The sequence below is a fragment of the Equus przewalskii genome, chromosome 24 (assembly GCF_037783145.1).
Source record: "Equus przewalskii isolate Varuska chromosome 24, EquPr2, whole genome shotgun sequence".
NCBI classification, from domain to species: Eukaryota; Metazoa; Chordata; class Mammalia; order Perissodactyla; family Equidae; genus Equus; species Equus przewalskii.
The window spans coordinates 21180195-21206312 of NC_091854.1; the positions used below are offsets into that span (position 1 = coordinate 21180195).

The 26118-nt window shown below is 38.2% G+C and overlaps 1 long non-coding RNA gene across 2 annotated transcripts in view; it reads left to right on the forward strand.

Moving 5' to 3' along the window:
• Positions 1–25784, forward strand: part of LOC139079055 (uncharacterized) — a 102737-nt gene extending 76953 nt beyond the window's left edge. For both annotated transcript variants that reach the window (XR_011532314.1, XR_011532313.1), the window contains exon 3: positions 25656–25784. This is a non-coding gene — a long non-coding RNA (uncharacterized lncRNA). The remainder of the gene's footprint in view (positions 1–25655) is intronic.
• Positions 25785–26118: the final 334 nt, after the last annotated feature.

The following is a 26118-nucleotide window of genomic DNA, read 5'->3' on the forward strand; positions in this document are numbered from 1 at the left end:
GTATAAATTATGTTCTGCTTTCTCCTCCCTCCCAGGAGAAGCCTATGGTTGTTCAGCGTTTCCAATGATTGTGGGTGGGTAAGTCCGCTTAAACCCGGGCAAATTATTACCAGGCCCACTTGGCCAGTAGACCTGAGTCACCAGTCTCCAATATCAGCTTTCATCAATAAGCTGTCTGACTTTTGGGTCTCTCTCTTTATTGGTTCTAAACTTGGCTCTCTTTATTGATTTTGAACTTGGGTGGGGAAGGGAGAGGAGTGTTAAGGATTAACCCTCTCAAACCCTTACACGTGAGAGTTGGGAAGCTTTTCTTGACTCCTTTAGCCCATGCTGTATCAGCGGTGTACAAATGCCACATCTGAATGGCTGACTTTGTCAAGGATGCAGCCCTCCCCTGGGAGTCATCTCCCCAGCCCAAACTGGTGATGTCACTCACTTGGGAAGAGCTTTTGTAGTGCATTTGCTTTTCAAATGGATTATTAGTCAGACAACTTTTGACATGATATTCACATAAATTCCAGGGTTTCACATAACTTAATTTCACCATAGTGTCCCATGTAAAGAAGCACAATCCAGAAACAAAAAAATCACTAACAAATACTGTGGTTTCAATTTGCTTCTCCTGAAGGACAGTGAAAGGGATCCAATTCAAAACACAGAAGTACTTACTCAAAAACCCTGTTTGTTCCTCTCCAATTTTTTTCCCACTCCGTTGCTTCCTGAGCCTTGTGCTCAAAACTTTGCTAGAATCTCCTCACCATTATCCTAATTGCTTTTGTGTTTTCTCCCTCCTACCCCTATTCTTATTTCTTTACATAAAAATTGACCTAGTTTTTTTCTTTACTCTACCTGCTTACGGGATTCTTCAGAATAAGTGAGACCTCAGTGTCACTATGAATTTTTTTATATCCAAGGGTGGTTTTTGAGCATAGAAAGAAATTGGTTTTATTTATAGTTACCTAGGTTTTAAACTAATATTTGTTTATTAAAATCAGTCATAATTTGAAAATCTGGCTTTATTTCAGCTTAAATTTAACTGGAAAATCTCGTTATTCTGTTTACTAATTTAGTAATTTTGGCATAAAATGAAAACAGCTTGTTAATGCCAATGAACTCAAGTTCACAGACTAAATTCCCTGTGACTGTTGCCAACTGGACCACTCCATCCTTCATTTCCTGTTCTTCAAAATCCAATCCTAAATGAGCCCTTGAAGTCATTTCTTTGCCCACTGGCCTGATGTTCAGCTTTGTCAGTAGTGGGCATGGAGAGACACTGCCACAGGAAGGGGCTTTTCTTCCCAGTTCTGGTGGGTTCCTTTTGAAAGGCCCCTGTGACATGTGCAGCTTCTCCAAGTGTTCATCTACTGTGGCATGAGTGGCTTCTCCAAAGTCTGAAGCTTTCAGTGTAGATGAAAGGACCTTTTCCACCCCCAGGTCCTGCAGTGTGGAGGTGTCGCCAGCACCCGCTGCCTGCAGTATGCAGCAGTCAGCAGGAGCGACAGCCAGCACCTTCCCCCAGAACCCCCTCTGGAGGTTTCATAGCAGCATGCCTCTGACAAGATGCTTCCATAACCAGCTTTCCCTGGCATCTTAGAGAGTGGATTTCTGGAAAGTTCCAGAGGGTCGATTTCCAGAAAGTTCCACCACTAGAGCACCATAGTGACTTCTCTGCCATCCAGTGAGCCTTCTCCAGCAAGGTCTGGGTCTCAACCCTGGGTAGGCCTCTTCCTGTGTGCTCTGTCTCACCCTAAGGGTACAACTGCTTCTTATATTTGCAATTCTTATATTCTTTATGGTTCTCTTTACTTCTTACAAACAGTAGGAATTATTACTCCAATTCCCTGTTATAGGTAATAACTTTTTATAGTAAACTGTCCCTGCAATAATTGCTATATCACTTCTATTTCTGTCTCTTTTCTTTTTTCTTTTTTTTTGAGGAAGATTAGCCCTGAGCCAACATCTGCCGCCAATCCTCCTCTTTTTGCCGAGGAAGACTGGCCCCTAGCCAACATCTGCATCCATCTTCCTCTACTTTATATGTGGGATGCCTACCACAGCATGGCTTGGCAAGCCATGCCATGTCCGCACTTGGGATCCGAACTGGAGGACCCCGGGCCACCAAAGCGGAACGTGCAAGCTTGACTGCTGCACCACCGGGCCAGCCCCCCTTCTGTCTCTTGATTAGACCCTGACTGATACATATCCTTTAAATAAGCAGTCTCTTTTACAGATCTAATTTATTAAATATGCTTAGACTTTTAAACTTCACATATGTACTTAATACATCTAATTTTCTCTTGAAGCATTTAAAATGCCTGAAAGGGAAATCTTAAAGTCCTAACAAGGAAAATCTTTCCAAATACTAAAGCATTCTTTATGAATCTAATAGTTAATCTCATAAAATACAAAATTTCAAATTCACGTGAGCTTTCCAACTTGTTTACACACAGTCAAATTCTTGCAGTTTTCAATATAAATGATAAGTCAATTACTGATTTAAATTTAGCATCAGAAGGCTAATATTTCAGATTCCATATGTCAAGGTATCTTAAGCACTATGGTCACTTTAAATAAAGAATATAAATTAGCTTGAACTTAGCACCACAGTGTTTATACTATAGATTCGAGTTGCTTATTCATTTCTGTACTTATTTCCACATATTTCCAGGGTTGAAAAGACACTTACCCAACTATGGGACAGTTTTATCTCTGGTTAGCTAAGGTTATTGGATCAGTAATTCATATTCATGTTACACTCACCATCTCAGAGTAATTCATACCCATGTTACACTCACCATCTCAGAGTAATTCATACCCATGTTACACTCACCATCTCAGAGTAATTCATACTCATGTTACACTCACCATCTCGTAGGCTATGGTGATAGTATTACTTATCGGTCAAGATTTTGAGACTACGGGGGAGATATGGAGATTCCATTCATCCAAGTCATTATTTCTGAAGCATATATGGATATGTGTACTCCTTTTTAAAAACTAGTCCCTATGTCAACAGGAGACCCAAAGGTCACATCTTTCCTAATTCTTTCATGTGATCTGAGTAATTAGGAATCAATCCTATATTTTCACTTAGATTTCAGTTAACTTCTTTCAATTCTTAATTGAGTTCTGAAGTTCTTTAGCAACTACTCACAATGCTGAAATCATTTGAAAGCCATTTGGTTAGATTGTGCATTTCCACTAATATTTTTGTATAGTTCTTGGGGCCTCAACTCTAAAAAGTACTGTTAATGACGCCTTGAAGCTAGCACAGAAAGCTAGAATCCTTCCATTTGAGAAATAGGTAGTGGGTGTGAGGGGGGCAGAGTGTGTGAAAGTGCTTCCTGCCACTTCCATTACACCTGTGTTTTTGAAGTCAGACTGTGGGACACAGTGGGTAGGTGGACAGGCCACATGATGACTGAGGGTTTAAATTTGGTCATTATTGCCTTTTGTGCTATATAATCTGTTTACGTTTTACCCTAAGGGCAAGACTGCTTCTTCTATGTGCTATTCCTATATGCTTTATCGTCCTCCTTACTTGGTTTCCTAAGTCACACTAGTCTTGGGGATAATTAAGAGCTTCTGTATTTGGCTTGGAGCCCCTCAAGTATGTTACCAAGACTCAAAACCTGGCCTCATCCCTTTCCCATAAGCCCAGAGGAACTTACACATCTTTGCTTTTTTAAACTACCATTTACTGAGCACTCTATTTTCCAGGCTCTGTGATAGGTACATTATATAAATTGTCTAGTGGATTCTCACCATGAGATAGGTATTTTTCACATTTTGATAGATGAAGAAACACACTCTCTCTCTCTCTCTCTCTCTCTCTCTCTCTCTCTCTACACACACACACACACACACACACGCGCGCACACACAGAATGCCTGCATTGTGCCAGGCACTCTGTTGGGTGCTAGGGATAGAATGGTGAGCCAACAGTAGCCCCTGCCCTCTTGGAGTTTACAGTCGACCGTGTGGAGGAGAGGAGTAAAATATCACTTAGATGTGGATAGAATCCCACACGGTAATCAATATAGAACCCGACCAAGGACTGGGGGCAGGGCAAGGAAGGCTTCCCTGAGGAAATGACATTGTAACTCAACTCCAGTGTGTTTGATGCAAAGCCCTTCAAAGCCCCAATTAGTTGAAAACCGCTGAAAGCATGTAAATTTTAGGTTCCAATAGACCTGCATGCAAATCCCAGCTCTTATTTTTTACTACCTGTGTTAATCTATCTAAGCTTCAGTTTCCCCATTTGTAAAGTGGCGATGGTGATGATGATGACCTCGCAAGGTAAGCATTACATGAGATTATATACGTCAGCATTTAGCACAGTGTCTGGCATCTAGATTTTAGTTTCTTTTCTGTTCCTCTCACCTTTGTCCAATTTTGTCCTTTATCTTTATTGGGCAGTGTTAACTCTGATGCCCAAGAGCCTTGGCTATTGGTTTCACAGTCCCCTTCATTTTGGAAAGAGCATGGAACCTTCATACAAATAGGAATCCTAGAGGCATGTTCTCACGCCCAAACTCCCTAAAGTGGATATGCAGATTAGGTGCCCACCTCACAAACAAAAGATCCATTCTTTATGAGACAAAAACCCCACACAATGAGTCAAAAATTAAAAAATAGACAAACAGAAAAGCTTATCTTTCACAGCATCCTTCCCAGTTAGGCAGCTTTCCTCAGCCTGATTCCCTGGGGGTTTACCTTTCTTAGGGGAATTAGAGACCTGTGCTCTTTGCCATTGGTTGTGCAGCTCCCTCTGCTTGCAGTGCAGGTGGAGGCAACCTTGCTGAGCCTGCCAGCCCAGGACGCAATTACTGCCAACTGCAGTGGGATATTTTGTGTGAGAGAATGCCCTGTTACAGAACGCACAGAGGGAAGCAAAATGCTGATTATTTAATTTGCATTGTTTTTCCATGAATCCAAAGAAACTCCCTTCTGCCAGGAGCAGGGAGGCAAAATGATTAAGACAGAACAGCCCGAACAGAATAGAATAAACCTAGTTGCTTAAAAGAAAAGGGAGAGGAGGAGCTCATAGAAGCAGAGGCAGTCATAAAAAACAATGTTATTTAAATAATACTATATCTCTCCTGCCTTATCATTCTGATTACATTCAACTAATCTACAAAATTGAAAGGTAATGAGCAGTATTTCCTTAAAGCACATTAAATAATAGTGTCAAAATGCAAATTTATTCATTAAGTATAGATGAGTGTGTTAAATATTCATGAATTGTTGCTCACAGTATGTAATTAATCCCATGGTCTTTGTGTCCAAAACACTGAGAAGATAAAGGCTTGCACCATCACTGTTATAAAATGATATTATTACCCAAAATACCCCACAGGGCAAAGGTCAGGCACCTAGTGGACCCCAAACTGGAATTTCATTTTATCAATACATTATATTGTGTTTTAATAGGAACATGACTATCAGATGAGACAAGATTTATTTTGCCAACTCCTGCTGTCTGATAATCTAGGTGGGAAATAAATATTTCAGGCTTGAAGAAGTTCTTGCTTAGCCTGAATATACTAAATCTGAGATTCTCTTTTGTTTTTGATCTTTTGATGATTTATAAAATATTTTATAAAAGTCCCCTTCTTAAGCAGAAAATATAATGTTCTTACTTCCTTCTCTACTTTTTTTCTTTAGAATAATTTTTTCACTTGAGGTAGAGCGCCTTGGTTTTAGAATCTCTTGAAAATACAGCCCATCTTCTCTCTATGGCGCCACTTATCTAGGGCCACATGGAGTTTGAAAATCATTTCTCTCCCTAAGTGGCTAATATATCTTTGTAGGGTCTGGAAACTTAAAGCCATGCATTCATCCTGTTCCTTATTTACTTTTTAGGTTACTTGTATCATTGTTTATTTTGATTCACAAGTGCTATTGTTGATTCCTGGGGAAACTGACAGGTGCAAAGTAGCAAATGAAAAAACATTCAGATTTTGACCTAAAGTCGAAGAAGCTGTAAGCTTTATTCCTCTTTGTATATCTAAGTTTATTAATAAACTTTGTGGTGTTTGGAAGTTTTAAATCCAGGAATAAGATTTTTCCAATTCTGTGACTTATAGAGAATGAACTAGATACACATGATGCCTTTTATGTAAAATTATATGAATGTACCTTTATGTCTGTGTGTACATTGGATTCTTGATCTCAATTCTTCACTCTCCAAATATTATAACTTTACGATCCTACCTTTTGCCATGTGATTTTTGCAATACATCTCCCGAGAGTGGCCAGAGTGTATTTCTCCGCTCCATTGATATGGGACTTAGCCACATAACTTGTTTTGTCCAAGCAAATGTTGGCAGAAGTGAAGGTGAACCAGCTCAAAGCCAAGGCTTTAAGAGGCACCGTGCACTTGCCCTCATTCTCTTATCCTTCTGTCATTCACCATGAGAAGAACATGCCCCAGGGAGCTGCTAATACAAGAAGCGTGAAAGGCAGCACAGCCAGCCCTGATCCTAGCCAAGCCCAGCCTAGATCAGCTGAACCCCAGGCAAACCCTAGCCTACCTGCAGACTTGTGAGGGTAAACACAAATGTTACAATAGGCCACTGGGGTTTGGAGTGTGTGTGTTTGTTGTGGTAAATATACACAACATAAAATTTACTGTTTTAACCATTTTAAATGTACAACACTGTGTCATTAAGTATGTTCACATTGTTGAGCAGTCATCACCACCCATGCATCTTTAGAACTTTTTCATCTTCCCCAACTGGAACTCTGTATCCACTGAACACTTACTACCCATTTCCTCCTCATGCCAGCCCTTGGAAACCACCATTCTACTTCCTCTGTCTATGAATTTGACTACTCTGAGAACCTTGGATAGGAAGAATCATACATTACTTGCCCCCTTTGGCTGGCTTATTTCACTTAGCCTAATATCTTCAAAGTTCATCAGTCTTGTAACATTTGTCAAAATTTGCTTCCTTTTTAAGGCTGCATAATAATCCATTGTACGTATATACCCCATTTTGTTTACCCATTTGTCTCTTAATGCATACTTGGATTGCTTCCGTCCTTTGGCTGTTGTGAATAAAGCTGCTATGAACACGGTATATAAATCTCTATTCAAGTCTTTCTTCCTTCTTTTACTTCTTTTGGGTATATGCACAGAAGCGGAATTGCTGGATCATATGGTAATAACATGTTTAATTTTTTTGAGGAATCTCCAGACTGTTTTCCACAGCTGCTGGACTATTTTACCTTCCCACTAGCAATGTGCAAGGCTTCCAATTTCACCACATCCTCACTAAAACTTGTTATTTTCAGGGTTTTTTTTTTTTGCAATAGCTGTCTTACTGGATGTGAAGCAGTATCTCACCTTGGTTTTGATTTACATTTCCATATTGCATTTCTCTGATGACTAATGATGTTGAGCATCTTCTCATGTGCTTATTGGCCATTCGTATGTATGTCTTCTTTGGAGAAATGTCTATCCAAGTCTCTTTTTAATGCAGCAGTTGCTGATTAATACAATATATATTAGCACGAGAACAATATGCATAAAAAAGGTATAGTGGTTGTTACTTGTAGAAACTCCAGTAAGTTTTATTTTCTCTTTTATACTTTTTTGTACTATTTGAATATCTTTAAAGTAATTATGAATCACTTGTTTTTGTTTCTTCTAGATTTATTATAGTTTAACTCTTACATTCAGGACTGTGATTCATAAAAAATAGAAAGAGAAATCACAGAGTAGGAAAAAACACTTGCAGACCATACATCCAACAAAGGACCTGTATCTAGAACATATAAAAGACTCCCACAGCTTAGTCATAAGTGTACAAACAAGAATTAATAAATGGGCCAAATATTTGAGTAGACTTTTCATCAAATAAAATATATAAATGTTAATAAGAACACAAAAAGATGATCAACATCGTTCATTATCAGGGAAGTACAAATCAAAATCCACAATGAGATATCACCACACACCCAACAGAATGGCCATAATCAACAATACCGACAATATCAAGTGGCAGAGAAGATGAGAAAAAATCAGACCCCTCATTCATTTCTGGTTGGAATACAAAAAGAGGCAGCTACCTGCAGAACATTTAGCAGTTCCCCAAATAGTTAAACACAAACTCACCATATTCCCCAACAATTCCACTCCTAGAAGTTTACCCAAGAGAAATGAAATCATACGTTCACACATCAAGCTGTATGTGACCTATCATAGCACCAAAACTCATCAATAGCCCTAAACTGGAAAAAATCCAAATGTCCATCAACTGATCATGGGAATAAAATGTGGTTCATCCATGCAAAGCAATGCTACTTTATAATAGATAGAAGCAAAACATTGTCGCATAATAAAGCATGAGTGAATCCCAAAAATATATGCTAAGCAAAAGAAGCCAGATGCAAAAGACTACATATCACATGACAATTTATATGAAACATCCAGAAAAGGCAAATGTGTAGAGGCAGAACATAGATCAGAAGTTGACCGGAGTGAGAGCAGGAGTTGACATCCAACTGACACTGGAGAAACTTGTTAGGCTGCTGGGAATGTTCTAAAACTGGATTGTGGCGATGCACAACTTGTTAATTTACTAGGACTCACTGAACTCCACATTTAAAATTGGTGAATTTTATAGTGTGTAAATTATATCTAAAGAAAGCTATCAAAAATAACTAGCAAAAGGTAGAGCTTGTTGAGGTACAGCAAAACAAGTTTGGTGATACGTTGATAATTGCTGAAGTTTGGTGATGCGTAATGCAGGTTCATTTCATGATTTCTTTTACCTTTGTGTGTATTTGAAATTTCTCATTAAAAAACCTTCTTAAAAGTTTTTCATTTATTGTGTAGGATGAAAGAAAAACTACAGAAAACAAGGCTGGTTTGCTCTCAGGTAAAGGACAATTTCATAGGAAGGTTGAGACAGATACAAAAATGGCTCTAGTATAAATGTAGAGAAGCCCTAGAAATGTGTTTGAAAACAGAAGGATGGAAGAGAAAAGGTTTCACAGTGGACAAGATGTTTGAGTTGCATCTTGATGAGAGGATGGCTTTGATGTCAGCCTGGGATTGATGTGAAAATAGGAGTGTGAGAAGTTTGAGGATGCAAAGACGGCAGAGTAAATCTTAACTGGATAGTGTGATGTTTAGGGATACTGGGAGAGATTATTTCATACACTCATTATGTATTTCTTTCTTTTTCTTTTTCCCCCAGATTTATTGAGGTATAATCAACAAGTAAAAATTGTATATATTTAAGGTGTACCATGTGATTATTTGATATGCTTATACATTGTGAAATGACAACCACAATCAAGTAATGAGCACATCCATTACCTCACATAGTTACCTTTTTTTGGTGATGAGAACACTTAAGATCTACTTTTTTGGCAAATTTCATTCATTCACTATGTATTTCTTTTTTCCCCGAGCTTTATTGAGTTATAGTTGACAAAAAGTTTATATATTTAAGGTGTACAACGTGATGTTTTGATAAATGTATACATTTTAAAATGATTATCACAATCATTAGTTAAACCACAATCGTTACCACATTAATCATTAATTACACATTTCCATCAACTCACATAGTTATCCTTTGTGTATGTGTTGTGAGAATACTTAAGGTCGACTCTCTTGGCAAATTGCAAGTATACAATACAGTATTATTAACTATAGTTACCATGCTGTACATTAGGTCTCCAGAATGTATTCAAGCTAAAACTGAAAGTTTGTACCTTTTGACCATCTCCCTGTTTCCCCCACCCCTGTCTCTTGACAACCATTCTTCTACTCTCTGTTTCCATGAGTTTGAACTTTTCAGATTTTACCTGTAAGTCAGATCATGCAGCATTGGTCTTTTTGTGTCTGGTTTATTTCACCAGTAATGTCCTCTAGGTTCATCCATGTTGTTGCAAATGGTAGACATCAAGGCTAAATAATATTCCTTTGTATATATGCTCCACATTCTCCTTATCCATTTACCTGTCAATGGACACTTACGTTGTCTCCATATCCTGGCTATTGTGTTCAATGCTTCGGTGGACAAGGGAATGCAGATATCTCTTCGGGATAGTGATTCTGTTTCCTCTAGATACACACCCAAAGCAGGATTTCTACTTGAATAGCTCCATTTTTAATTATTTGAAGAAACTTCATGCTATCTCTCATAATGGCTGTACCAATTTACATTCCTACCACCAGTGCATAAGATTTTCCCCTTTTTCACATCCTTACCAACATCTGTCATCTTTTCACTTTTTGAAAATAGCCATTCCAACAGGTATAGGGTGATGTCTCACTGTGGCTCCGATTTGTACCCCCTGACAATCAGTGATGCCAAGCACCCCTTCATATACCTGTTGGCCATATGTGGGTCTTCTTTGGAAAAATGTCTATTAGGGTCATTTGCCCATTTTTTAATTGGATTATTTGGGTTTTTTTCCTATTGAGTTGTATGAGTTCCCTACACATACTGGATACTAACCCCCCATCCGATATATGGTTCGCAAATACCACCCCCGCCCCCAACACACACACATACATTCTATAGATTGCCTCTTCATTTTGTCACCTGTTTCCTTTGCTGTGCAGAAACTTTTTAGTTTGGTGTAGTCCCACTTGTTTATTTTACTTTTGTTGCCTGTGCTTTTGGTGTCATATAAAAAAAAAATCATTGTTAGGACCAATGTCATGAAGCTTTTCACATGTGTTTCCTTGTAGGAGTTTTATGGTTTCAGGTCTTATGTTTAAGTCTTTAATCGATTTTGAGTTGATTTTTGTGTATGATGTGAGATAAGTCTCCAATTTCACTTTTTTCAATGTGCCTATCTGGTTTTCTAAACACCATTTATTGGAGAGACTTTTTCCCACTGTGTATTCTTGGCGCCTTTGTCAAAGATTAATTGACTGTATATATGCGTCATTTTTATAATCAAATAATACATTTATATTAATTAATTTAATTAATTAATTATTTAGACCAGAGGTGGTAAACAGGTGGTTCCAAGTCTGTTATTTGAGATCAGAGTCATCTTTTGAATGGCCCACATAGAAAGTTTAAAATTAAAGAAATTTCACAAACAATTTAAATATAAGGAAATTTCATAGATTTCTGGCTTCTCTTGGGAAACCTTACGAAGAAGCCCAAGTAACACTGGGCCTACCTTCCATTATGTCAGTATTAGCTCAGGGCTGAATACTGGCTGCTGACCATTTTCCCTCCCACCCACATCACTTATCATGGTAGCTCCATTTGAATTTGTGACTCCTGGGCAAAACAGAGATGTGTAGGAACTTGGGACATTTAACTTATCAAGTCCCCACATTCCAAGTGTGGCAACGTGGAGTATTGGAAAGTGTCTAAGATTTGAATAGAACCCTGTGGTCAAATCATGATTCTATCTTGGTCTCTTGGTGACCTTGATTACATATCTCAACTCACCAAAGTCTCTGCTCTCTCTCTCTTTTTTTTTTTGAGGAAGATTAACCCTGAGCTAACATCTGCCTCCAATCCTCCTCTTTTTGCTGAGGAAGATTGTCACTGAGCTAATGTCCATGCCCATCTTCCTCTACTTTATATGTGGGACGCCTGACACAGCATGACTTGACAAGCGGTGTGAAGGTCCACGCCCAGGATGTGAACCAGCGAACTCTGGGCCGCCAAAGCGGAATGCGGGAACTTAACCACTGTGCTGCTGGGCTGGCCCCTCTGCTCTCTTATTTATAAAGTGGAGTTTCCCATATTACAGGGTTATTGTGAGGATTACATGAGGTAATATATGAAAATGCCTGGATGAGCACCTGGCAAAAAGAAGCCCCTACATACATGAGTTGCCTTCTCCTTCCTCCGTCCCAGACTCTGTGTTTAACAAGGACAACAGCAGCAGCAGCGATGATAACTTGCATCTTTTGAGTGCTTGTTACATGCTACATACTATGTTAAATACTTTACAATCACTATCTCTGGACTCCTTATTTCCAGTAGAGCCTGGGGCACTCTTCCTTTGGATATCCTTGTGGCTATGTCCGGGCCTCCTTCAGATTTTTTGATTAAAAGTCATCTTGTCAATGAGACCTATGCTGTGTCCCCTTTAATTTATTTTTTTCTCTCTGTATTTCACTTTGGACAGCTTCTATTGCTATGTCTTCAAGTTCACTAGTTTTTTCTTCTTCAATTATCTGCTGTTAATTTAATCCAGTGCTTTTAAATCCCACATATTGTGGTTTTCATGTCTAGAAATTTGGTATGAATCTTTTATATATCTTTCACATCTTAACTTTTTTGAACATATGGAAAACAGTTAAAATAATTGTTTTAATATCTTTGCTAATTCTAAATCTGTAAATTCGGAGTTTGTTTTAATTGATTGATTTTTTTTCTGATTTTTCTTTATATTTTCCTGCTTCTTTGCATTCCTACGAATTTTTGTTGAATGCTAGATATTGTCGATTTTACTTTGTTGGGTAATGGATGTCTTTGTATTTCTATGAATATTCTTGAACTTTATTTCAGGACACAGTTAAGTTATTAGGGTTTAGTTTAATCCTTTTAGGTCTTGCTCTTAAAGTTTGTTAGGTGGGATCAGAACGGTATTAAAGCTAGGGCTAATTATTCCCTACTACTCAATCAAGAACTTTCTGGGTACTATACTCAGTGCCCTATAAATGGTGAAATTTTCCAGTTTTACTAACAAGAATGGACACTATTCATAGCTCTGTGTGAACTCTGGCAATTGTTTCCCTAATTCTTTTAGGTGGTTAATTCCCTCGTCTCAATGTGTGTGCATCATCTGAAGACTCTAGGGGGACCCTCTGTGAATCTCTGAATGCATTCTCTCTTTGTGCATCTTTCTCCTGTCTGGTACTGTGTGCTGCCAGCGCTGGTGGCCTTGGTCTCTCTAGAATCTCAGTTTTCTCTTCTCTGAGCAGGGTGCCCATTAGACTTTGCTTGGGTTCCCCCTGAGACATGGCCTGGAAACTCTTTCACGTAGTAAGCTGGAGCGATCATAAGGTTCACCTCATTTGTTTCCCATTTCTTGGAGATTGCTGTTCTTTGTTGCCTGGTGTTCAGTATCTCGAAAACAAAGCTTTTCTGTATTTAATTTACTTTTTGGTTTGTTTAAGCCAAAAGGGTAAATCCAGCCTTTCCCTGTTATGGCCAGAAGAGGAACTCTTTAATTTTTTTCTTTAAATATTAAAAAAGTACATTCTTATGTATCTATCACAAGATAACTATATGCAAAAAAAAAAAGACAAAAGAAAGTAAACCATTATCTTACACTATACACAAAAATTAACTCAAAGTGGATTAAAGACTCAAATGTAAGACCTGAAACCATGAAATTCCTAGAATAAAACATAGGCAGCATGCTCTTTGACATCAGTCTTTACAATATTTTTCTGAATATTATGTCTCCTCAGGCAAAGGAAACAAAAGAAAAAATAAACAAATGGGACTACAGCAAGCTAAAAAGTTTCTGCACAGCAAAGGAAACCATCCACAAAATGAAAAGACAACCTAACAACTGGGAGAAGATATTTGCAAACCATACATCTGATAGGAGGTTAATATCCAAAATATATAAAGAACTCATACAACTCAACAACAACAAAAAACCAAACAACCAAATTAAAAAATGGGCAGAGGATCTGAACAGATATTTCTCTAAAGAAAATATATGGATGGCCAACAGGCACATGAAAAGATATTCAACACCACTAATTATTAGGGGAATGCAAATCAAAACTACAATGAAATATCACTTCATGCCCATCAGAATGGTTATCACTAAAAAAAAAAAAAACAAGGAATAACAAGTGTTGGAGAGGATGTGGAGAAAAGGGAACCGTCATACACTGCTCATGGGAAAGCAAACTGGTGCAGCCACTATGAAAACAGTATGGAGAGTCCTCAGAAAATTAAGAATAGAACTACCATATGATCCAGCTATTCCATTTCTGGGTATTTATCCAAAGAACATGAAAACAGGGGGCCAGCCTGGTGGTGCAGTGGTTAAGTTCACACATTCTGCTTCGGTGGCCTGGGGTTCACCAGTTTGGATCCCAGGTGCAGACCTATGCACTGCTTATCAAGCCATGCTGTGGCAGGTGTCCCACATATGAAATAGAGGAAGATGGGCATGTTAGCTCAAGGCCAATCTTCCTTAGCAAAAAAAAAAAGAAGAGGATTGGTGGCAGATGTTAGTTCAGGGATAATCTTCATCAAAAAAAAAGGAATGTGAGGGGCTGGCCCCGTGGCCGAGTGGTTAAGTTCGCGTGCTGCGTTGCAGGCGGCCCAGTGTTTCGTTGGTTCGAATCCTGGGCGTGGATATGGCACCGCTCATCAAACCACGCTGAGGCAGCATCCCACATGCCACAACTAGAAGGACCCACAACAAAGAATATACAACTATGTACTGGGGGGCTTTGGGGAGAAAAAAGGAAAAAATAAAAATCTAAAAAAAAAAAAAAGGAATGTGAAAACACTAATTCAAAAAGATATATGCACCCCTATGTTCATTGTAGCATTATTCACAGTAGCCAAGGTTTGGAAACAACCTAAGTGCCCATCAATGGATGAATGGATAAAGAAGATGTGGTATATATATATGCAATGGAATAGTTCTCAACCATAATAAAAGATGAAATCTTGCTATTTGTAACAACACGGATGTGTTGTGTAACAACACAACTTGAGGGCACTATGCTAAGCAAAATAAATCAGACAGTGAAAGCCAAATACGCTATGATTTCACTCATATGTGGAAGACAAAACAGAAAACAACACAGAAACAGATAGACACAGAGAACAGATTGCTGTTTACCAGAAGGGAAGAGGGGAGTGGGAATGGTGAAGGGGGTAAAAGGGCATGTGTGTGTGGTGATGGATGGTAATTAGACTTTGGGTGGTGAACATGATGTAGTCTACACAGAAATTGAAATATAATGATGTACACATGAAATTTACATAATGTTATTAACCAATGTTACCTCACTAAAAAATTAATTTAAAAAGTTCTTATGTATGTATCACAAGAAAGTTCAGAGGGTTTAAATTTATTTCTGTCACTTATTAATGAGGGAAAGCCACTTTTGGTACATGTGCTGGCCAATATGGTTTGATTGTTTTATGATAAATTTAAGAATTTGGAACCAGAAACCACATGAAAACATGGAACTAATCATCCTCTCTGTAAATAGCACACCATCGGCAACAAAAAGTAAGATAAAGAATGTTTTTTTTCCCTTGTGAGTGTCTGGAGGTGGAGGGAGCCGGAAAACATCTGGACATAATTGGAATTGCTAGAAAGCAGGACCAGAGACAGGCAAGTTGAATTTCAGGGCATCTTTTATCATTGTCACTCAAATTATTAATGAGACAGAAGAATACATTGTGTAAAGCGTTAGAATAAGATGGTGTCATTGTGAAGGGCATCTCTTTGAGGTGTCATGTAGACGGAAATGAATAGTGATGGCATTGATTCTTCCCTCTGGAGTCGTGAGACCATAGATGCCCAGAGTGATAAACAAAACGCTTCACTAAGCAAGGAGAGCTGCATCTGTGTGGTCCTCGGTGGGGAAGCTGAGCTTGGGTTGTTCAATAGAACATCGTATGGGCTATGAACTGGACTGGCGCCTGTGGCACCTGGAACTTCCTCAGATAGTTGGGTGTGGAGATGAGGGTGAGGAAGCAGGTGGGAAGGGACATCTGTCTGCCTAATTATCACTGGGTGACTCAAGGACATTTCTAGTATTTTTAAAATGATCCCAGATTATTTGCTTATCTTCAACATGATACCTATGCCCACAAGTTTGTGTCTTAAATTCTGCTTTCATAATGCAAATTGAAGTGGATATTGTCAACTGTCACCAAAATGAAGGCTTTGGTCTGAACAACTCAGTTTGGTTGTATCTCTTAGATCTAATTGGCCAGGTAATTCTTTTGGTTTCTTCATATCATATGTAAATAATTCTCATATGGGAGAGTGGAGGGTAATAACAGTATTAGCAGATAACACTTATTTGACTCGCTATAGGCCAAGTTCTTTATATGCATCAACTCATTTAATCGAGTCAATAGCTACGGAAATTAGGTATTTTAGCATTCGTAGACGAAGCTTAGAGAGATTATGTAACTTGCCCAAAGTTATACACTTTATGAAGTGGTGAATTTGAAAGCCTCAGATTCCTCCTCTGACAATGTGGGTGTTTATTGGATTCCCTTGAGTTGTCGTTAGTGCTAAATGAGATAAAGTGTGAAAAGTTCTTAGCAACCTGCCTAGCACAAGCAAGCACCCGACACATGAGAGATAGGCACCAGCTTCATTATCGGCAGTGTTTTGCTCCAGGCCAGACATGAAGTAAGTTGGAGCCAGGATGTGAAAGCCATGTCTTCTGATTCCAGAGCCTAAGATTTTAACCACAGCTCTCCTGCCTGTAATTTAAAAAGTACTAGAATCTATTTCATAACAGGCTTTGATGTGGTTAGAGGCATGGCTTCAATGGCTGGCAGGAAGATCTGACAACAGGAAAGTTTAAAAGAAAAAAGCAAGATAGAATCATAGAAGAGGGGATCCATGGTTTCTAGAGGAGCCGGCTTTTTCATGAAAGGCTCACCAGAAGTTTTCCTGCCTACTCAAAACCTGAGGTAGGGGCCTGGCCCTGTGGTCGAGTGGTTAAAGTTCCATGCACTCCACTTCGGCCGCCTGGGTTCGTGGGTTCAAATCCCAGGTGGGGACCTACTCCATTGGCCAGCCACGCTGTAGAGGTGTCCCACATACAAAAAAATAGAGGAAGATTGGCACAAATGTTAGCTCAGGGCTAATCTTCCTCAAGCAAAAAAAAGAGGAGGATTGGCAATGGATGTTAGCTCAGGGTGAGTCTTCATCAGAAAAAAAGAAAAGGGAAAAAAAACCTGAGGCAAGATGGTGTGCTAAGAACAGACCAGTAGATGACTTACTTGCCAACCAAAGAGGAATGCACTGGATGACATCAGAAATTCTTATGTATATCAGTCAAATTGGAAACGTGAAATGATCTGCTGCAGCAGTAGTCTGCCATAACCACTAACTGGTTAGCTCAATGAGTAGCTAATATGACCAGCAAGACTAAGAAGAGAGAGGTACCCAGCAAGGTCATAGACCTTATGATCATGTGGCTAGGCAAGGGTGAGGTTCCTCAAAGCTTCCTGGTGGGTTCAAGGAGCACAGGACAAAAAAAAAATGGAGAATAAAAGAAAAACAATCCTGAAAAAATAAAGCATCAAGCCTAGAGATCAGTTTGGTGGGGGGAGGGGGATGCAGCAGTGGTAACAAGAGCAGTAATGGGTGTAGCTGTTGTCCTCTAACTCTGGTCCTTTAATCAGAGCCAGCTAGCCCGAGTGCATGCAAAAGTTGATAATGGAGGACGCTGCTACTTGAGGAATTACCTGAGCATCCTCTCCCATTTACCTGACCACCTGTTACTCCCTGCTACTGGATCCTGTATTCTGCAGTTTTCCTTGGCTTCTCCATCTCTTCCCCAGTCTCTTTTCACTTTGCTTACCTATTTAGCATTATTCTCAGCCGAATGCAATTCCCATCCTCTTTGCTGCTTCACCCATCTCTCACTTATTGCAAGTGTCCTTGTGGTCACACAGCGGTAAGAATTCGCAGACCCAGGCAAGGCCAAGCCTCTAAAGCAGAAGCACCAACAAGTGAAGGGATCAGAAGCCCTCGGGATGCCCTGGAGCCCAAGTTGTGGAGGACTGGGCTGTTGAAACAAGTTTGCACTAAAGTTCTAGCTTGATTCTCCTCTGTCCTTCCCTCTCGACCTTATTCTCCCTGATGAGTTGTAAAGAGCTTAGGCTTTGCAGTCAGCCAGACCTAGAACAAAATCCTGCTTTGTTGCTTGTTCGCAATATGACCTCGGGCAACTTACTTACCTTCTCTGAACCTCACTTTTTTCATTTGTAAAGGGAAAATAATGATAGCACTTACCTCACAGAACTGATGTGAGGATTAAGACAGAGAGCTCTGAAGTCTTCGCTCTTGAGAGAAGAGACACTCTTTAATTCTTGCTCCTTTTAATTTTACCTATTAATGTTCCCTCCCTTCCTGCCACCCCATCACCTGTCTTTCCCATCCCTTGCTTCTGTCAACTCTCTTCTTCCTCCTGATCTTCCTTTCTACATGTTCAAATGCTATAAAAAAATTCCTTGTGTTCTTCTTAAAAAAATGTGTTTTATTGTTAAATAAATAGACATATAAAAAAGAGCAAGAAACATGAGTGTACAGTTTAATAAACTATGCCTGCTTTGGTGCCATAGCCATGAGAGTGAAGCTGTGTCTCTACTGCCACAGGTTCTGGCAGCAATGGAAGCACCCAGAAGGTAGATCCATCAACCAAGTCAAGAGAATTGCAGGAGAGAGGGAACCTTTGAAGAGTTCCAGTAAGAGAGTCAGCCGGTTAACATCCTCCAAGCCTTCACATCCCCCACCCAAATAAGAACAGCTTTATTTCCTTGCCCTTCTTCCCTTCACATACCCAAACCCAAGACTCCAGTGGGGAGCCAAACAGCAGAGCCAATGGGAGAGGAGGCTAACAGGAGAACAGAGAGTATAAGGGTCTAGCCTGAAGCCAGGAAGAGGTGGGGGAGGGGAGAAGACTTGGTCGCTAAATCATATTCAGAATATTCACTGTTACATGGGACAAAATATTTTCATTTCTGAATTTAGGCTCGTTTTTAATGACTTAAGTGGCCAGGTGATGGTATATTACTTGAAAGTGACCAGAAAATCTGAGTCTTTACCCTGGGGCAAAGGAAAATAACCTCTACTCAAAGTTTAAGGGGACTATAGGAGGCACAAAGTTGTGTGTTACTTATAATCTTAAATTGCTTGTTCAACATATTGGTTACTTCTATGTCACCAGGAATGGTGGTGACAGACACGATGGAAGAAAATCAAGGAGCCTCAATGCTCTGTAAATTGCGAGGAGCTACCTAAAGCCAAAGGATGACAAAAATGCAGAGACACAGTTGGGAATAGTCAGATGGTTTGAACTTTATAAAAGAAGGAATTTTCCCTAAGTGGCTCCTCACTGTGGTCTTAGGATTGCGTATGTTTCTATCCTTCTACTTTCTTTGGATTTATTTTGATCTTCATTTTCTACCTTCTTGAGATGGAGGCTTAGTTCATAGCTTTTTAGCCTTCTTTCCTAATCTGTACATTTAAATAATACATTTCCCCCTGTGGATATCTTTAGCTGGATCGCATAAGTCTTAAGAAGTCATATCATCATTATGATTTAGTTCAAAATATTTTCTAATTTGCTTTGAAACTTTCCTCTTTGACCCATGGGTTATTTGGAAGGATATATATTGTTTAATTTCCAAATACTTGGTAATTCTCTAGCTATCTTTTTTATTTATGGCATTATTCCACTCTGACAAGATAATCCTTGGTACAGTTTCAATACTTTGAAATGTTTAGAGACTTACATCATGGTTTATTATATGCTCAATTTTGGAAAATCATCCATGTGTGCTTAAAAAGAATGTGTATTCTGTTATTTTTGGGTACATTATTCTACATATTTTATGATAATTTTGTTATTTATATGAATCAAAAGTTCTAGATTTTTGCTGAGTTTTTAATTGCTTTTTCTTTCAGTTACTGAACATAGTTTATTTAAATCTCCCAGTATGGTTGTGGATTTGTCCACTTCTCATTCTATTTGTCAATTTTTGCTGTGCATATTTTGAGGCTCTGTTGCTAGATGGATACAAATTTGAAATTAGGTGAATATAAACTGTATCTGTCTGGTGGACTGACCATTTTATTGTGATGTGTTCTCCTGTGTCTCTAGTGATGCTTTTTACATTCAAGTCTACTTTGAGGTTGGTCCAGATACATCAACTTTCTTTGATTGGTGTTTGTACTGTATGCCTGTTTTTGTCTTTTTATGTCCAACTATTCTGTGTACTTATATTTAAGTTGTATCTTTCATATACAGCATATTTTTCCTATGTTATTATTTATCAATTAGTTCATTCAATTTATTTACTGATATATTGAATTTTAAACCTACTATCTTACTATTCAGACTGAATTTGTCCTATTTGTTCTATATTCCTTCACCTGTACTTTATTGCCCTCTTTTGGATTAAGTATTCTTGTCATATTTTCTATTTCTATTAGCTTGTTAGTTATATAATCTTTTATTTTTGTGGTTACCTCAAGATTGTGATTCATCTTTGACTTATTAAAGTTGAATATAAATTTGTACTTTTATCATTTCCTGGACAATATGAGATATTTAGATTTTTTTTTTGAGGAAGATTTGCCCTGAGCTAACATCTGTTGCCAATCTTCCTCTTTTTTTGCTTGAGGAAGATTGTCCCTGAGCTAACGTCTGTGCTAATATTGCTCTATTTTTTTTTTTTTTTTGAGGAAGATTAGCCCTGAGCTAACTGCTGCCAGTCCTCCTCTTTTCGCTGAGGAAGACTGGCCCTGAGCTAACATCTGTGCCCATCTTCCTCTACTTTATATGTGGGACGCCTGCCACAGCATGGCTTGCCAAGGTGTGCCATGTCCGCACCTGGGATCTGAACCAGTGAACCCTGGGCTGCCAAAGTGGAACGTGTGCACTTAACTGCTATGCCACCAAGCCAGCCCCCTCTATTTTTTGCATGTAGGACTCTGCCACAGCATGGCTTGATGAGCTGTGTGTAGGTCAGCACCCAGGATCTGAACAACCCTGAGCTGCTGCAACAGAGTGTGTAAACTTAACCACTATGCCACTGGGCTGGCCCTAGAAAAATTTAACTCTATTTATCCTTTCCATGCTTATTAGTTATTGTGTCATATATTTCTATTTAACAAATATTTCATATTCCATAAATAGATCATTATTATTGTTTTATGACATCAATATTAATTTACTTACATATTTATCCTTTCTATTGTTCTTCATTACTTCCTATGTTTCTGTGTTTCTATTTGAGATAAGTTTCTATCTTCTGTCTTAAATCCTTTCATATTTATTTCAGCCCAGGTTTACTGATAACAAATTCATTTGTGTGAAAATGTCTTTGTTTTTACTTCATTACTGGTTATAAAATTTAAGGTTAACAATTTTGAAGACAGCATTAAATTATCTTCTAGGTTCATTATGTCTATTGAGAAGCCATCTGTCAGCATTAGTTTTGCTTTTTTGAAATTAATGTGCCTTTTCTTCCTCTGGCTGCTTTGAAGATTTTTCTCTTTGTTTTTTTTCCCAGTTATATTATGATGTGATTAAACACTTGATGTGTTGCTTTCTTTGTTTTCATCCTTCTTGGGGTTCAAAGTACTTCTTGAATCTGTGACTTGATGTCTTTTTTGTTTTGGAAAATTTCTTGGCCATTTATCTTCAAATATTCTCTTCCCCTTCGGGGACTTAAATTACACGTATGTTAATCTTTTTCTTGTGGCTCAACGTGTATATTTACTGCTGACCTATCTTCCAATTCACTAGTCCTCTCTTCAGCTATGTCTAGTCGGATATTGAAGCCATCTATTAAGTCTTTTTGAAGTTTTCTGTTGTAGAATTTCTATTTGATATTTTAGTTATCTGTTGAAGTGTTCACCTTGCCATATTTTTCCTTGAATATATTAGACACAGTTATTTTGTTTTATAGATCATAACTCTAATATTTTACTTCCCATGGGTTCATTTTCATTGTTTGCTATATCCCTTATGGATCTCTTCTGCTGGTTTGTCTAATAGATTTTTATTTTTTAAAAAATTTGGATTTTGCATTAGAAAAAATATAGAAATAATTTGACTCTGGGTCACATTATTTTTCTTCAGAGAGGGTTTATTTTTTTCTGGCAGGAGAGGGCAAATCACTTTAATTCAATCTGAGGTTGAGATTAGAATCTGGTTTCATATGGGCTGGTCTATTTCTTGTCAGCCTTTCTTCTAGGGAGTAATCCTTCAGGGGTCTCAACTGAAAGCCTTAGATGTTTACCATAGCCCTCTTTTTGGTGGACCTTGAAGTTGAATTTTTTACTCCCAAGCTCCATTAGGCTGATAAAAAATTTGCTTAGCTTCTCAGCCTTTCAGAGGCTGCCTATAAATCAGCAAATGCTTTGAAGGGAAAAGCAGAGCTAAATGTCATTCTTATCTCTTTGTACTTCCCTACTCTAAGGATCTTGGTTCCTCATATCCTTGCTTCCTTGATGGTTTCCTGAGGTTTTCCAAAAGGTTTTTTTGATTCATATTTTACCCAGCTTTTCTTTTTGTTCTTGCCAGTAAAATTTAGTCTAGTACAAGTTAGCATGCTATCATTGGAATCAGAACCTCTTATCATGCTTTTCAAATTGTAATTTTCAAGGTACATATTTATCTCTGCTGCTAGGTGGTAAACTCCTAGAACACAGATTTATTTACTTCTCTCCCTACATGTAATATATACTCGTATTTACTGACTGACTGAATTAATGAATTTTTAATTGGGAGTATCCCAACTTAAAAAAATGTTAAACTTCTTTTCAGCAAGAGTTCAAATTTCCCATAAAAATGCTATTGAAGAGTGATTGTGATAAATGAATATAGACTTAGAAAAGTGAACCAGCTAAACTACATCAAAGTTTTAAAATAACGTCAAAAAAGTCAGACACAGAAATTCTGAAAAACTTTAGCTCTCCAGGATTTACTCATTCTACACAAAATAGGTGTTCTGCTAGTGACACTTTGATCCAACGTCCTCTTGTTGTTAGAGTTCAGAAGCCTTAGGCCTCAAAGTGCTACCCCGATTTTGATCCAAAACCATAAGCAGGTTTTGAACCGTTGCAGAAAAGAGGTCTAATTTCTAGAGTCCAGCAGCAGCTATGGCACAAGAGGAACCATAAATGCATAAAACAAAGGCCCAGGGAGGGGCAAACAACTGATAAATATGTTGCTGAAAATGTCTGTCCACTTCCTTCTTCCCTTTCTTCAATTACTTGCCATAATAATATTTACGTCTTCTTTCATAGTCTTTTGAATTACAGTTTCTGTTATTGTTATTAATTTAAGAAATATTTTTAGTGTTTACCACGGGCTAAATACCATGCAAGTGCTAGGGCTGGGTGGATGCAGACAAGGATATGAAAAGTATTAAATAGAACCTTTGTCCCCCAAATGGAGTAGCCAGATGTGTGCGTGTGTATGTGTGTGTGTGTGGTGATATATATGATGAAGAGAGTAGACAGACTAGACAGGATGAAACCAGAGCCAGCTTCCAAATTCCAGACTGAAACCTTATAGTGGAAAATATATGTTTATTGAATGAACAAATGGATTTCAAGAAGATTGTTGAAGTGTAGTTCTGACTTTCACAGAAAGTGCTTAGGTCTGAAGCACTTGTAACTTAAGACACAGGAAGATGATAAGTTAGGTTCACAGGATTTGGCAAAGCTTACTTCAAAATAAAAGCACCTCTGAATTTTTGCCTATTTTTGTCAACGTAAAAAGAGATTCTAGGGGCTGGTGCCGTGGCACAGTGGTTAAGTCCAGTGTGCTCTGCTTTGGCAGCCCAGGTGCACAAGTTTGGATCCCTGGGCAGCCATGCTGTGGTGGCGTCCCACATACAAAATAGAGGAAGATTGTCACAGATGTTATCTCAGGGAGAATCGTCCTTAAGGAAGAAAAAAAAAAGAGAGAGAGAGAGATTCTAAGATTCCAACAGATAGGAGTGTTTGGGAACTCAGAGTCCCTAAAACAGGATTTTCATCAATCAGAATCCTGGTAAACCTGAGCCAGGAGAGAGTCTGAGTGCTTTAAATTGAGTGGTTTGAAGCCAGTTGAGTGGATTATTTGGTGTGGCGGATCCACAGACACAATGCCTGATTTATCCAAGATGGGCTCAACCAAATCCTTCATTTTACCAGAGAAGAATGATATGGCAAACACTTCTCTTTCAACTCATTAGTGAAATATTTCTAACAACATTTAAAGTGAGGAGTACAATATTTTGATAATTGAGGTAATATTTCATATAATTAATATTTCTTTGTCCGGTAGTTGTTTGTTGAGTACATACATGTTACCAAGTTCTTGGGGAATCATGAAGGAAAAATACTGACTATATTATTTTGAATAGTTTTGAATGTCACTAATAGAAAACCCCCAAATAATAGGCCATACTGGGCTAGTATGTTGTCTATTTCCAAGTAATTTCCACCATCCATATTTTCGCAGTCCAAGTTGGCACTCACAATCCCAAGAAAAAGTAGAAGGGACAAAGGATGAGCTTCAGCTGTCCAGTTTTGAAAAACTTAATTATTATTATTTTGGTTCACATTCAAAAAGTTCACTTTTTGTGTACAGTTTTGAGTTTTAATTCAGATGTAGATTTGGGTAACCACCACCATAAATAGGATACAGAACAATTCTATCAGTCCCCAAAATTCTTTCATGCTGCTCATTTGCAGCCAACGCCCCCAACAAACCCAACCTCTGGCAATCTCTGATCTGTTCTGCATCCCCATGGTTTTGCCTTTTAAAACTTATCAGATAAATGGAGTCAAACAATATGTAACTTTTTGTGCTGGCTTCTTTCACGTAGTATAATGCATTTGAGATTCATCCATATTGTGTAAATGATAGTTTATTTCTTTTTGTTGTAGAGTAATATTTCATTGTAAGGATGTACCACAATTAATCTTTTCACTTACTGAAAGACATTTTGGCCGTTTCCAGTTTGGGGTGATTATAAATAATGTCAATGTAAATATTCATGTACAGGTTTTTGTTCAGAACATAAGTTTTTTTTTTGTTTAAATGTATAGGAGTGAGATATGCTGGGTCATAGGGTAAGTGTATGCTTAACATTATAAGAAACTGCTCAACTGTTTCCAGTGTAGCTGTACTATTTTGCATTCTTTTCTACAACACATGAGCATTTAAGCTGCTACACATCCTCACCAGCATTTAATATTGTGATCTCTTGCCGTTTTTTGTTGCTTTGCTTTTGTTTTTTCATTTACTGGATTTTTTAAGCCATTCTAACAGGTATGTAGGTGGTGGTATTTCAATGTGGTTTTAATTTTCGTTTCCCTAGTGACTAATGATGTTGACCATCATCTCAAATGCTTATTTTAATCCATATATTTTTGTTGGAGAAATGTCTGATGGTTAATTTTATATGTGAACTTGGCTAGGCCACAGTACCCAGATGTTTGGTCCAACAGATTTACTGTGAAGATATTTTTTAGATAAGATTAACATTTAAATCAGTGCATTTTGAGTAAAGCAGATTACCCTCTATAATGTAGGTGGGCCTCATCCAATCAGTTGAAGGCCTTAAGAAAAACACTGACCTCCCCTGGAACTCTGACTAATACACCATCCAACTCTTTTGCTTACTTTTACATTGAGTTTTTGGTTTCTCATTATTAAGTTTTGAGAAGTCTTTATATATTCTTGTTATGGACCAAATGTTTGTGCCCAAATTTTGTATTTTGAAGCCCTAAATCAATGTGATGGTACTAGGAGGTGGGGTTTTTGGGAGGTAATTAGGTTTAGATGATATTATGGAGGTGGGGTTCTCATGATGGGATTAATGCCCTTATGAGAAGAAACCAGAGAACCCTGCCATTTTCTCTCTCTCAGTCTGTCTGTCTGTCTGTCTCTCTTTCTCTTCCTCCACTAGGTGAGGACACTGTCAGAGATAGTCATCTGCAAGCCAGGAAGAGAGTTCTCACCAGAAACTGAACTGACGAGCACCTTGATCTTTGACTTCCCATCCTTCAGAATTGAGAAATAAATGTCTGTTGGTTAAGCCACACAGTCTATGGTATTTTATTGCAGCAGCCTAAGCTGAGACATTCCTGGGTAAAAATCTTTTGTTAGTATGTGATATGCAAATATTTGTCCCAAACTGTGGCTCATTTTTGGTTCCCTTAAGAGTGTTTTTCTCATAAGAAAAGTTTTCAATTGTTATGAAGTCCAATTTTTCAATTTTTTCTTTTGTGGGTTGTGCGTTTGGTGTTATGTATGAGAGCTCTTTGCTCAAACCAAGGTCATGAAGATTTTCTCATAAGAGTTTTGTAGGTTTAAGTCTATGACACATTTTGAATTAACTTTTGTTTTGTTTGAAGAATAGATCTAAGCTC